The sequence below is a fragment of the Ambystoma mexicanum genome, chromosome 6p (assembly GCF_040938575.1).
Source record: "Ambystoma mexicanum isolate Mex_15411 chromosome 6p, UKY_AmexF1_1, whole genome shotgun sequence".
Lineage (NCBI taxonomy): Eukaryota > Metazoa > Chordata > Amphibia > Caudata > Ambystomatidae > Ambystoma > Ambystoma mexicanum.
In genome coordinates this window covers 385,181,366-385,195,169 of record NC_090935.1, presented here as the reverse complement: position 1 = coordinate 385,195,169, position 13,804 = coordinate 385,181,366, and the positions used below count along the sequence as shown (strand labels likewise).

Here is a 13,804-nt window from a genome sequence, read left to right as displayed (position 1 = left end):
AAACTCGGCGGTCAAGCCATCCGTGCCCGGTGCCTTGGAGGAGGGGAGGGAGCGTATTGCACATAGGATCTCATCAACCGTGACAGGGGTTGCCAAGGCCTATGTCGCTGATTTTCGGGAGGTTCGCCTCTCCCACATAGTCCTGCAGTTCTGCCTTCGGTAGTGTCGCCCGGGTGGTGTACAGGAACTCATAGCAGTGTCGAAAGGCGTCCGCAATCTCGCTCGGTTTCACAGCCACACCTCCTTCCAGCGTTTTTATTGCATTTATTTCCCCATAGCCCCTTTCGTGCCTCGAAATTGCTGCCAGGTGTCTGTCAGGCCTACCCTCTTCTCCATATCTGAGGGCCATTTCTGTCTGAGTGAGGAATTTTACCTCCCTCTCAGCGAGTGCGCCAAAGCAGTCCAGCTCCTCTTAGTTAAGCAAGCGGGCCGTGCGCGTCTCCCTTGTCCATCTCCCTTTCCCATGTTGTAATTTCGAGCTTGGTATCATTTAGTTGCCTTCGTATCTGTTTTAACACTCCCAATTCTAAGGACAGGCACCCTCCCTGAACGACCACCTTAAACGCCTCCCACAAGGTTCCCATTCTTGAGACCGTGCCCAGGTTCTCAGTAAAGTCATTTTTGATCAGGCTGTGAATTTTGCTCCTGAACACCAAGTCCCCCAGTGCCGCAGACTTGAACCTCCAGTGGGGGCGAGGCAGTGCCAAGTCTAGACGCAGTGACCACAGCGCAGGGGAATGGCCAAAGAGTGTTCTTGGGAGCAACTCAGTCTTACGTTTGGTGCACTAGATATAAGCAGGCTAGGATGGAATCCAGCTGGAAAGGGGTGTTGTCGGTGGTAGAGTGGTGAGAGAATTCCCCACCACCCCCACGGCCTCAAGAGCCTCCACACATCCCCCAGCTCCAACACACTCATGCCACCAAGGACCGCTTCCACTGCTCTGGAGCGTCGCCTCCCTCCCCGGGGTGTTTTTCTCTGCTTGGGTCTAGTACCACATTGAAGTCCCCCGCCCACACAATATTGGTATGTGCATATTTCTGGCATAGCCTCACTAAGTTATGAAAAAACTAGGGGTCATCAATGTTTGGGCCATATATGTTGACATGTGTGAGCAGTGGAGTCCCCCAGCATCCTGAGACTATAACAAACCTCCCCTGTGGGTCGATATTCGTATTGTTCGCTCGGAACTCCAGGGACTTGTGCACTAGTGTCATTACTCCTGCGGAGTAAGCAGAGTATCAAGTGTAATATTTGCAGTTTCCGCAGCTTTTGGTGACTCCTTCGTTCCCCCCCCCCCTCTCTCCCCATCCCAATAAAGTGAGTTTCCTGTAGCATAACAATTTTGGACCTATGACGTTCACAGTATTGTACTACCTTGCAAGTTTTGCGCAGGTTGTGAGTCCCCATACGTTCCAGCTAATTACCTTATGTGCCATCGCTAGGATGAGGGTTGTAGTCCAAGGCGACTTCACCCCGCCTCATCAACCAGCTGGATATCTGACTCTTGGCCATTTCCATGAGGTACAAATATTTTTGATATAACTTAAACCAATAACCCCGGAAACAACCCCCGTCCCCTGTCCCCCGTCCCCCATCCCCCATCCCCACCACCCCTCACCCACACTGCCCACCCACAACATGCAGTGACAGGAAAATGCCCCCCTTCCAAAATCCCTTAACATCAACATTACCATGGGCAATGGCTCGGGGGCGGTAGGGCCTGGACACCGCTGCTCAAGTGACTTTAGCCGTTACAGACCTAGATAGGAGCACCTGAAGAACTAAACGACTCTTAAATATTCAGCTGGACTTATTAATTATGTCGTTAGCATTAGATTATCGAGACCCATCGGAGGTACCACGCTGATGGCGTTTATTCGGTTGAAAGGATTCTCTATTTAGGATCATGAGATCTCAAGACTGACGCCGCTTCATCGGCTCCTCCCAAGTATATGATTGCAAATCCCAGTAGATCACTTCAGCAGAGATTCGAGAAAGTCGTGCACCGCCCCCGGATCTGTAAAGAAATAGGTTTGCCCATTATGTTGCACCCTTAATTTGGAGGGGTATTGCATTGAGTGTCGTATCTCTCGATCTCGGAGTGCTCCTTTCGCTGCCAGGAAGGACCGGCGGGCTTTCTGGACAGCGGGGGTGATGTCCGGGTAGAATGATACTCTAGTGTTCTCGTAAGTGAGGTCTCCAAGTTCCCTTGCTCTACAGAGTATGATATCCCGGTCCCGATAATTCAGGACTCGCGCGATGATTGGGCAAGGGTTCTGACCTGGTCTCGGGGTGACTGACACCCGATACGCCCTCTCCACCAAGAATTGGGAGGATGGGGGATGGGCTCTGCAACACTTCTACATGAAGACCTCCATGTTTTGCTGCAAGGTTGATTCCGGCTCCCCCGCGACTCTGATGTTTCTTCTTGACCTCGCCTCCAGGTGCTCATTCTTGTCTCTGATGGAGTTTACCTACCGCCGCAATTCCCTGATTGCTTGCTGTTAGGCAAAATTGTATGCAGTACCCTCTGGGACCACCATATGCAATTAGGACTACAGGTGTAAGCAAAACCAACCTTTGGTATAAGTCTGTACTACAGTTTTTGGTAGCAAGCTGAGCAGCCAGGCTTATCTCAAGAGGGAATGTGAGCAGTAAATGAAGTTACACAGAGGTCTTACAATCACAGTGGTTCAAGTAGACACTTACACTCAAGTTTCCTAGGTAAAACACTTATTAATTTATTAGTGATTTAGAAAACATTCACTAGAAGGATGCAACTTAATATTACACACAAATACACTTCAGCATAAAACCAATAAGTTTCTGGGTAAATTAAGCTCTCCTGAAATAGGAGCAAAATGGCATTTAAGTCACTTTAAATGGGAGTACAAAGGCAAAAATTAATAGAATAGATCACAAATACTTCCTTGGGCAGTGCAAATAGTTTTAGTTCACTAGAGGACTCGATTCAGTTCAATAGGCCTAGCCCAAAGTCAATAAACTAGTGTCTTGGATAGGAAAGAGAAGTTCTTGTAGTAAACGCTAAAGTCTTTGCCAAAGTTCTCCGAAGTAGTTTGTACGAAAAAGAATCGTATGTTGGGTCACAAGCTGATTAGGCCTGCAAGTTGGGAAAGTTTCACGAAGTTTCACCGCGAGAGGTAAGTTCTCTCAATCGGGTTGGCACAGTACCTTAATATGAAGAAAAAGATGCAGCTGAAGACATTGGTTCCTGGCATATCCTGCAGATCTCACTGTTCCTGAGCCTCGGTCGTGGGGACAAGAGGGAGGATGTCGGGGGATTCCTGCAATGCACGGGATTGTCGGAAAACGCACACAAAATAAAGTTCCTTCAGTTCCAGTAGCTGTAATTGAAGCACACAAGCTGGTTTCCCTCTCCTTGGTTGATCCTAACCAGCTCCGAGAATGTTTTCCAGGTGGCTTACGAGTTGATTGGTCCCACCAACTCAAAGAAAGAAGTCGTCCGTGAAGGGGCTTCTCTGTCGAGATGAACTTGGCAATTCGGACCTGCAGCAGGGTTTCACCGGGCAAACCAACGGTCCAGGAGTTGCAGCAGCCGTCCTCTTCCAGCTCGTCTTTGGTTCTTTCGTTCCAGTGGTAGACTCTGCCTTTCAGTCCAAGAGTCTCGCCTTTTAAATTGTTTTCTCCCTTTCATTCTAGCTCTCACTCATCCAGCAGGGTGGCTGTCCTTGCCCGACAGTCAGCAGGCCAATCACGTCACAGTGCATTTGGGTCTCCTTGGAGACTAAGCACAGGGAGTTTCGGGCACCTCCCTCACGTCCTACCCACCCCAGACACTCAGGCGCTAGAGGCGGTCTACAGTCCTGAAGCCTGCCAAAGGCGTATGAACAAAGGGACCTAACCTGGTTTGGCGTGCAGAGACAAACTCTAGAAGGACCTTTCCAAAAAGAAACAGAGAAAAAAGAAGACCGTGACCTGTTAAAACAAAGGGGCTTAAGGCACCATCTTGAAAAACATGGCTCCTGCGATTTTTAGCTATTTATTTTTGCGGTCGGGAAAAATCATGGTAGTTTGTTGTAAAACCACTGCCACCAGCCATTTCGATAGGAAAGGGTAGCATTTGACTGCTACATGAGTTTTTAGACACAGGCGATACTATGTAACCCCTCCAGCACTCTATTGTAAGATAGTGTGTGCTGGTTCTAAGAATTTGGAAAGACTAGTAAAGTCAATTTCACTTTACAGTCTCTGGGAAACAGTAGTTTATCCCAGAGAAGGTTTTTAAACCTTTGGGAAGTCTAAAAAGACATCCCTGTGTAGCTGCACTGAAGGTGCTGTGTTAACACACATGAAAAGATGATGCCTATGGAGTTATCTAAAACCCCTAATCAAAGAACACAAGACAGAAAACAAATACAATTAAAAATTAAAAGTTCAAAGTCCCAACGTTCAGCAAAAGAGCTAAGGGTCTCTAAGGTAGAGAGGAATTAGCACATGTTTGAGAATTCTTCCTAACACTTGCGACATTTCATTGCTAGTGTCTTCAAGTCTCAACCTCGCATTTCCTGCTGCTTTCTTCATCTATGCGCTCCTGCATTCTGTCAACTTTATATGCCATTCTATCCAATTTTTTGTTTATGGCAGCAAAGCCAGATCGCATTTCCGTCAGCACCTGATTCAGCTCTGATGGAGGCCTACTCACGCTCAAGCCGGCCGCCTCTGCCACCTGGAGCTCTGTGGGCGGAATAGTGAGAGCTTCTTGGGGCGCTGGCAACTTGTTGCCCTTACTTATTCCCTCCTTTTGGGTAAGCGGACAGTCGCTTATTGCCTTTCACCATATAGCTTTTGACAGGGACCACTTCAATTGACCCCTGGCGCAGGGTCTGTGTTGCGAAGGAGCGCCCCCTGATCGTCATTTACTTGTACAAGTTTGTGGTCGGTAGCCGTTCCGTTACACCAGGTTCCCTCATAGGTATGCTGCTGATGGTTTATGAAGGTATGACACTATTGTGCGCACATGCTCCTCGCTCCAGCTGTGGTATCTGCCCAGGAGCAACCTCATGCACCTGGAGGCATGTTTTGCTATTGTTTAGCTACCCCTTCTTCCGGGTCCCCCTATGTTTGCCAGTCGGTGAGGTTTATGGTGGTAGTTGCTTCCTGATCGCACCAATAATGTCTTCCGTATTTGCCCCCCCCCCCCCCCCCCAAGTAGTGCCCAAAATTGAAGACCCTATCTTTCTTAGAAGTGCCAGTCTTTAGGGTCAACCCACTGTGGGATAACTGTGGTGTTTATGGTGGCCCTGCACAGGGTGAGATTCTAGGGACCTCCCCTTTGCTTTCAGGCCTCGAGGAGCTGCTGGGATGACTGTGCCGAGGTTGGGCATCCCCCCCCACCACCCTGTTTCAGGCCTTCATACTGTGCACACTGCCACTGGTGCTCGATGGGATCCCTGGCTGTCCTCTGCCTTCCAGATGGTCACTGGGGAGCCGGGGATGTCGCAGTTTGTGGCCGTCCGCCGTCTTGAAGGATGTGCCTAGGCCACGCTAACTTCCAGGCTCTTCCCGCCAAGCTGTAGCTCTTATTGCGTGCCATCCCGGGGGGGTGGGAGGGTCTGACGCACCGCTTCAAGTGGGGGAGGGCTCCCCCGGGTGGGGCTCAAGTCTGCTCCGCCCTGGACTGTCGGGGCTGTTGCTTATGAGAGGGAGCACTGATGCCCGGGGACTCACCCGCTTTTCGGGTAACTGTAGTGGTCTCCGGGGTCAGGGCTGCACCTCAGCCTTCACCCGGTCCTTGCACTGGAAGTCCTTGACACAGGTAAACCTTGTTCCCTGTGGTAAAACGGGACACACATGCTGTGATATATGCTCATGGCTGCTACTTGCATCCGAAGAGGGACCACTTTTTCTGTAAGTCAATGTGTCCAGATTCTATGACTTAATGATTTAGCTGAATAGTTTAGCTATGTGTTTCTGGGATTTACCTTTACCCACAGCTACAGCACTGGCACCTAGCTCACTGTTGCCCCCCACACCCTTTAATGATCTTTGCCTCTTACCCTTCTTTCACTGACATCCTGCTTGTTAAGGCAGTTTTTTTTAAAACCCTAGGTTGAGGGCGCAATAATCACTGCTATGATGATGCCTTTTCAAAGTCAACCCTCGAGATGTATTTTGGGAGTGCAACCTATTATTGTGAGACTTCTGAGGAGCAGGCGACGTCAAGACACTTCTAAGATGCAGATGTTTGTAACGGTGTCCACTGTCAGGCAGCAGCAGGCGATCTTCCAGGAACCATCAAAGGAGCATGTCTTGCACAGCTTTCTTTGATGCAAGAAGGCTGAAAATGCAGGACTAGGCAAATTTTTGTACAAGATCCACCAAGTTCCAAGGATGCACTGTAAAATGGTATTGGCTGCAGCGAGGTAGCACAGGAGGGAGCTGGTCAGTGACCCTCTTGGCCCAGAGACACTTCTAAAGGCATGGATCCTTGAGCAGGGCTTTTACCACCTGTCTCGGGGTCAAAACACCAACAAGGGTCTTCTTGATCAGGCATAGGAGCAGGACTTCCCCATGACGTCATTGAAGTTGGTGCTAGTCAGCTGCAGGGGTCGTCTTTGGGTCATCAACTGGCTGCTCTTTTTCTTAAAGAACTTGGCTCCAATAGGATCTGAAGAACAGCCTGCAGTAGTCCTCCTTTCGCTTATCCACAACATAGACACACTGGATCTCCACACATGCCAATGTTACATCGGTCTTAAGCGACCCCATATGATACAACTTTTCTGCATCGAAGTTTCCTTTTCATTCGGTCCCTCTCTTGGTCCTGATGAACTACATGATCCCAAAAGAGAAGGGAGGCTGGAAGTACAGGTTTCACCAGATTCCGTTCTCTATCGGGTCCATTACTCCTGAAGGTGCCCACGTCCTACTAACCCCAGCTATATCATGGGGTTTATGGTGTACATTTGAAAAGTCATTTTGTATAACAAATTGGATAAATGAGTACCAAACCTCTAGATATTTTGGCATCTCACTCTTAATGGACGTTTCAATGTTTTCCATTGCACGCATCCTTGGGAATGGTGGTCGAGGAAGTCTCAGATTTTAACAATACATCAAATTCACTAAGAGCGACAGTCTCTCAGAACATTTAGTCTTATGGACTGATCAGTTTACACATAACAATGAGCAAAAAGACAAGGGAAGTAAAGGAGAAGGCTCTACTTGCCTCCAAAAAGTTGGGACATGATTCGTAACAAAGCAAAAAGAAAGGATGTCCCATAAATGTCTACAAGGAGGAAAGCCGCAAAAGAAAAATCTTTCCTAACACTCCCCGTCTCCCCACCCCTCACCCAAACTAGGGACCGGGGGATCTAATCCACCCCTGGACTGGTTTCCTATCAGTTATACATCCTGGACAGCCCATCAGCGTTACTATGTGAGGTATGTGTCCTCTTCTCAATAGTGAAGTCAAAGCCTTGCAGGCTTACGGACGAGCCGAGCAATTTTGAATTTTCCCCCTTCACGTTAATCAGCCATTTTCAGAGTTTATGGTCGATTTCTATAGTGAAGTGAGTCCCACTGAGACAAGGTCTCAGCTTCCTAAGGGCCCTCACAATGGTGAAGCACCTCTTTCCCACTGTGGCCCACCTTGACTCCGTATCCTTAAGATGACCGTTTATGAAGCATATAGGGTTCTACTTGCCTTTTTATTATCTGAGAGAGGACTGCTCCTATTTCAGTATTGGAGGCATCCGTTTGTACAATAAATGGTCTCTAGTAGTCTGATTCGCTCCGAACAGGGACCTGGCAAAGGCCTACTTGCACTCCACTGACCATGTAACCCCTTTGTCTTCTTTGGAGTGTTAAAGGGGCAGCCATGGTTACCAAACATGCCATGAAGTCTTGTAATAACCCAGTGAGGCCTAGAAAAGCTGCCCATGCTTGTACAGCTTATGCTTCACTGGGTAGAGGCTGAATTGTGCCCCTCCCACCTCATGCCCAAGTTAGATCACTGAACTAAGACCAATCAGGCATGTGGTAGTGTTAGGGAGAATTCTCTGTTAAGGCTAATTTCCCAAACCTAGTGAGTCCCCTAGCAGATTTGCTGGATTTTTGGGGTTTATTTTATTTCTCCTGCTAAGAGTGAGACTCTTTTTCTCCCACTCTTGGACATGATTCGAGATATCCTTTGACTTTGTAATGTGTTTTATGGGCAATGGGGTCTCTTACTCCATAGGACTTCATGTGGTTTTGGTATGTGTTACACAGCACCCACACAGGGGTGTCATAGTGAACCCCAAACATAGACTCCGTATCCTGGGACTGACTACTGTCTCCCGGGGCATGTAAAGTCACCATTGGCTTTATTAGTCCTAAATTGTGAACAGAACCAGTACAAACCATCATATTGTGGGCGTACTGGTAGGGGCAATTCGATTGCCCCTGGGTCTGTTGTTCGAGGGGGCACTGTCCAGTCCCCCCTGGGCGAGTTTTGGCTGGTGGCAGTGGATACTACTTTTTATATTCAACCGCAAATATATTCCTATGGGATTTTCTCATTGTTCGAGGCTAATATTTTTTAACATAGCCTCGAACATATCACCGGTTTATTTAATATTAATTCACCGGTTGGTATTTTTTGCCAAAACTCGGTTCCAAAATGGCGTTTGTGTTCTCTTCTGTGACTCCAACCCAAGTCGAGCCCTTTGTTCCACTTTTTGGCAGGCTTCTCCACAGACACCTCCAAAAGTGGTGCCACTCTGTCTGGGTACCACAGGGGGTGTGGGAGGGGGTTTAGGCACCCTGGACTGAGTTGCCTCTGCAACTCAAGTCGCACTCATGTGATTGGCCCAGTGGTGAGTCGCCCGGCTCACCACTTAGCATGTTTATGTGACAGCTAGGACTGATGAATGGGGGTTTTCTGCATAAAAGCAGGGCTTTGGGGACTGGGACTTCAGACGTCGCCACAGGACCAAAGGATCCGAAGAGGGAGAAGCTGAGCCGACCTGCAACGACGACATCACCGGTGGAGCCCTGCTGAACCGACTCACCACTTCTTCCAACGACAGAGGAGATCTTCATCCCGAAGAGTATTCTTCCTTTGACTGGTGGGGATAACCAGTTTGCCCACCTTTTCGCCTTCCTGGATCATCTCGTGGCCGTCTTGCCTATGCCAAGCACCCCGGCAACCGGGATACCACGTTTTTCCAATACCGCAAATAAAAGGGTAGTACCTTTTTACCGGAGAACTCCGCGGCTGGTTTCTTCTCTGGCAGTGCAACGACCTTCAGCTTTCCTCCACGTCGAGATCATCTCTTCCTCTGGACGACGCCGCGACTTGCACCCGCTGGCAGGAACAACTGCCCCCGCTGGAGGATCCTCTCCACTTTAAAGGTACTGTGTCCGCCTGGCCTCCATCGCAACGGTCTGTGTGGGATGACTCTTAAAGCCTCAACTTACCACTTGGGTTGGCCCTAGGCTGGCTAACTGAACTTTTCCAAGCTGAACTAATTTGTTGCTGTACCCCCTGCAAGACCTTTCAAGACTGTTAACTGTGTGATCTTGGGCGCAGTGGTGCCCTGTACTCTCTCCAAGTGGGAGCCTGGCCTCTGAACATTTTGCTCACTAGGAGACTTTGACTTTCCTGCCTTGCTGGGTGATTCTAAAGTATTGTGTTGTGTGCCTTTCCTAATTTCTGCCTTTTCCTTCCCCTTTTAAACTTATTGGAGTGCCATCTTTAGTTAAGCGCTCACCTGTGTCTGGAAATAAGTGGTGTTAACTAAGACTTGTCGAATAAGGGATGTATATATAATAGTGACTGTGTTTTTGAACTTGCTTATAATAATAGTGCTAGAGTGTTTCTAAGTGTGTCTTTAAATAATTATTTACTTGATACCAAAGCTCTGGTCAGTGTTTACTGCTATGTATTCTTATATTCATGAGCATGTGAATCCATGCCAGACCCCATGCTGGGAAAGGAACAAGTTACTTACCTGTAACTGTTGTTCTCCAACATGGGTCTGCCATGGATTCACATGCGAACCCTCCCGCCTACCCCTCTGCGGCTCTTCACTTGGTCATACTGCCACTTTACGTGCTACCAAATCTGAGGATGGCTGCCAGAGGCGGGGCTTAGGGAGAGGGCAGTCATTGGCTTGGGGCAGTATGACCCAGAGACCAGTGATTGGTTACTACTAAGAAAGACAGATCAGAAACGAAACTGATACTGATACGACAGGGAATATTCATGTGCATGTGAATCCATGCCAGACCCATGCTGGAGAACAACAGTTACAGGTAAGTAACTTTTTCCTTACCTGACGGATGCATGGAAATTTTGAGGGAAGCATGTACGCTTACCACTAGTCACTGCTACTTCAATAAGTGGAAAAGGTTTGTCATGTGGTCTAGGAAGTCTAACATCATTCCAATTGATTGTTCACCATCGCATATTTTGTATTATCTGTTGTATTTACTCGAACCAGGGCTAATCTTGGTTAGGGGAGTTTTCCTGAAGTCTACCAAAGGTGAGACTTTATAAAACTATCCCTTGGTGTACAGGCCCCAGCTCTTGTTATACGTTTGTACTTCTCAAAGGTTTGGTAGAATGGCAGAGTGGCGAGGCTAATCTTAGGAGGACGATATAAGCTGTAGGTAAGTACATTGACCTCAGTAAATACGTAGGCCCAAAGGAGTTCTTAGACATTTGTAGTTATAGTAAAATAAAAATTTATTTTATATTCACAAGATAGTTATTCAGTTCAGTACCATTTTAACGAATCAATACAATAGAAAACATAAGCAATATTTCAGTTCAGTAAACCAGTAGTAGGGAATTCTACAAATCATGAACACAGTTCAGTGGTAAGTAAAATCACTTGTTATAGCAACTCAGAAAATGTTCTGTTTTAGGACTAAATAGGTTATTCAATACCAGACCAGCAATAGAAGTTCAGCACTTTAAAAGACTTGTAATACTTTTGAGAGGCCTTAAGCCGTCCATCCCTATCCAGGTACGAGTACTTCAAAGTCAGATTGGAGGGTAAGCAGGTAAGGCACAGCAGCAGAAAAGGCAACGTTCCAGAGGATTCTTCAATTGCAAGTAAGATAGATGCTTTAGAGGGTGAAAAAGGTTTCAGGGACCTTGGGAAAGGCTCCCTATGGGTGCCTAAGCGTTGGGCCTGTGCGAACCAAACACCGGTATCAGCACCCCAGCAGCAAAGGAGTGACAAAATGACTTGAGGGAAGTACTACCATGAGTCACACAGTATCTGAGGAGCGAAGAAGATGATTCAGCTGGATTCTTTCTTGGTGCAGCAGAGGTGGACCCAGTCTCCTGTTTCTTGTTCGTGGTGACGAAAGGAGGGACTCTGGAAGGGATGTCACAGCATTAGTCAAGAGAAATGACTCTCATCATAGGATTCTTCATACTCGCACGTCAGTCTGCAGTTTTTGTGTCTTTTTACAGGCTCCAGGGATGAATGTTTACCGCCTCTTCAATCCACCTCGATTCATCAGTCCTGTACACTGGTCCCACCAGCCAAAGGGAAGGAGTCCTACTCTTCAGATCTCCTGTTGATTGGAAAACTGGGTCAGGACAGCAGTGGTCACTGCGCGGTTGCTGGAAGGGGATGCAGGCGTGTCTGGTAGTCTTCTTCGGATCTACTGTTCCAGTGGTCGACTTCCCTTCTGCCTCAGGAACCTCACCTTTTTATTAGGATTTCACTCCTCCTCTGCAAACTCTCTGCAGTTTACAGAAAGAGGTGGGTGGCTGTCCAATCAGAATAGCAGATGCCCCATTGGGAACTTGTTCCTTCAGGCAGCCCAGAAGACAAAGGATAGCAGAGTTTAGGAGCCTCGCATGCTTCCTGTTCTCAAGCGCACTGTAGCTTCAGCAAACTACACAAAGGGTTCCAGCCTAAGACTGAACTCGAACCAGGACCTCTCCCACCCAGCACGGTAGAAGGACCAAGAAAGAACAACCGCACAAGAAATGGCGAGAAAAGAAAGAAGCCACCATATTGGATGGATCAATGGTGACCTTTCTATGCATAGCTGGAGCTGGCAAGGCGGCCTGCAAGCAAAAATAGCAAAAAAGTAGGTAGAACACGTCCACTGCCACCAGCCATACTTCTGTGCGTGTTACTGTCACGGAATTGTTACAGGAGCAGAGAGAAAGGGGATACAAGGTAACCCCTCAGCACTCCACATAGGGTGGTGTGTTCTGATCTCTCAAAAGAAAAAGCTAAGAAGGATAAACAGTATCCCTCTAACCATGAGAACAGTAGTTAAGGTAAGTAAAAGAATATAAAAAGGAGAGCCCAAAGGGCGCCCAGCAACACTGCACTAAGGGTGCTGTGTGCTGCAAACGTGAAGCACAGATGCCTTTTTAAAAAGTATGGAGGAAAGCGTGAAAAAACAAAATGAACAGGGTTCTCATGGTTGGAGCAAAAAGAATGAATGAGGGGAAAAAGACTCTCCTCATTCAGGAGAACAAGAAAGTCCAGAAGTCCAGCAAAAACTGCTGGGGGTCTCACAGGTAGAGGGGATTTGGCATAAAACTGATCTCCCTAACACTTTTTAATTTATTAAAAGTGCATTTAGCTGAACTATCTGTGTACACAACATCCCAAAATAAGATTTCCAAGTCGAAAATTCCTGGAAGGAGTAACACTATTACATCCACTGGTTGATATCCCATCGCCAGGTTGGGATTTAAATGTGGTGTTAAGCAAGCTCCTGGGTCCTCATTTTCTACCAATGCACAAAGCATTCCTTAAAGCCATTATTTCAATCCATAGCATCGGCGAGCTTCAATCTTTGTAACTGAGCCCTTTGTACATAAAAAGAAGGTACTCTGAAGAATGCAACCACATTTTTCTCCCAGATACATACCTACATTTCATGTCAACTAATCCATTGAATTACTAGCATTCTTTCAGAACCCTCCTAGTTTAGGAGAAAGAGCACTTAACATACTAGATGTACATAGCACAGTCATGTACAACCTTAATAAAACACACTCATTAAGAAAAACAGACCAGTTAATTGTTTCTCTGGCTTCCGGATGAGAAGTGGACCCTTTGTCGAAGGCTAGCATCTCCAGGTGGATTGTTCGGTGTATCCAACAGTGTTACAGCCTATCAAAGAAGAAACATCTTTTTACACCTAGGGCACACTACTCGTACCGCATCTTTCATTGCAAATGTTCCACTGGAAGCTATCTGTAAGGGAGCTACATGGAGTTCAGTTCACACTTTCACGCTGCGTTATTGTGCTGACACAAGGCAGAAATGATTTACAGGTGGGGCAAGCAGTGTTGAAACATTTGTTTGTTTCTGTTGCTTCACTTTACCCTCTTCCTTAATCGGGTACTCCTTGCTAGTTTATGCAAAGCATGTGATTCTAAGCAAATCCACAAACCTCAGACACATGTTCCCTTCCAGTAATAGTCTTTCTGTTGCTTGTTTCTGCTTTGATTCACATGCGCCGGGCCATCGTCCCCACATTGGAAGTTAAAGGCATCTCAAACATGTTATGACATTAGTCATCTTATTCATCACACTCAGTCCGCTATACACTTCATGCATCCTCAAGTTGGAAACGATGTGTGAAGGATAATGGGTATTGTACACGTCACAGTGGGAATAGTACTAGGGGAGTGTCATGTCGACATCCTCGGTTTGACTAGGCAAATAAATAATGTAGTACCCTGCCACAACCTCTAGATGTCAGCCTATGCAAAGCATGTAAACCTGCACAGCTACATGCATCAGAAAGATGATTACTGAAGGTAGTGCTGGTCATATCAAATTTTTT

General features: G+C 47.2%; 1 protein-coding gene across 2 annotated transcripts in view; it reads left to right on the top strand.

The window, feature by feature from the left end:
• Positions 1–13,804, top strand: part of RICTOR (RPTOR independent companion of MTOR complex 2) — a 1,615,046-nt gene that overhangs the window by 164,767 nt on the left and 1,436,475 nt on the right. The window lies entirely within an intron of this gene.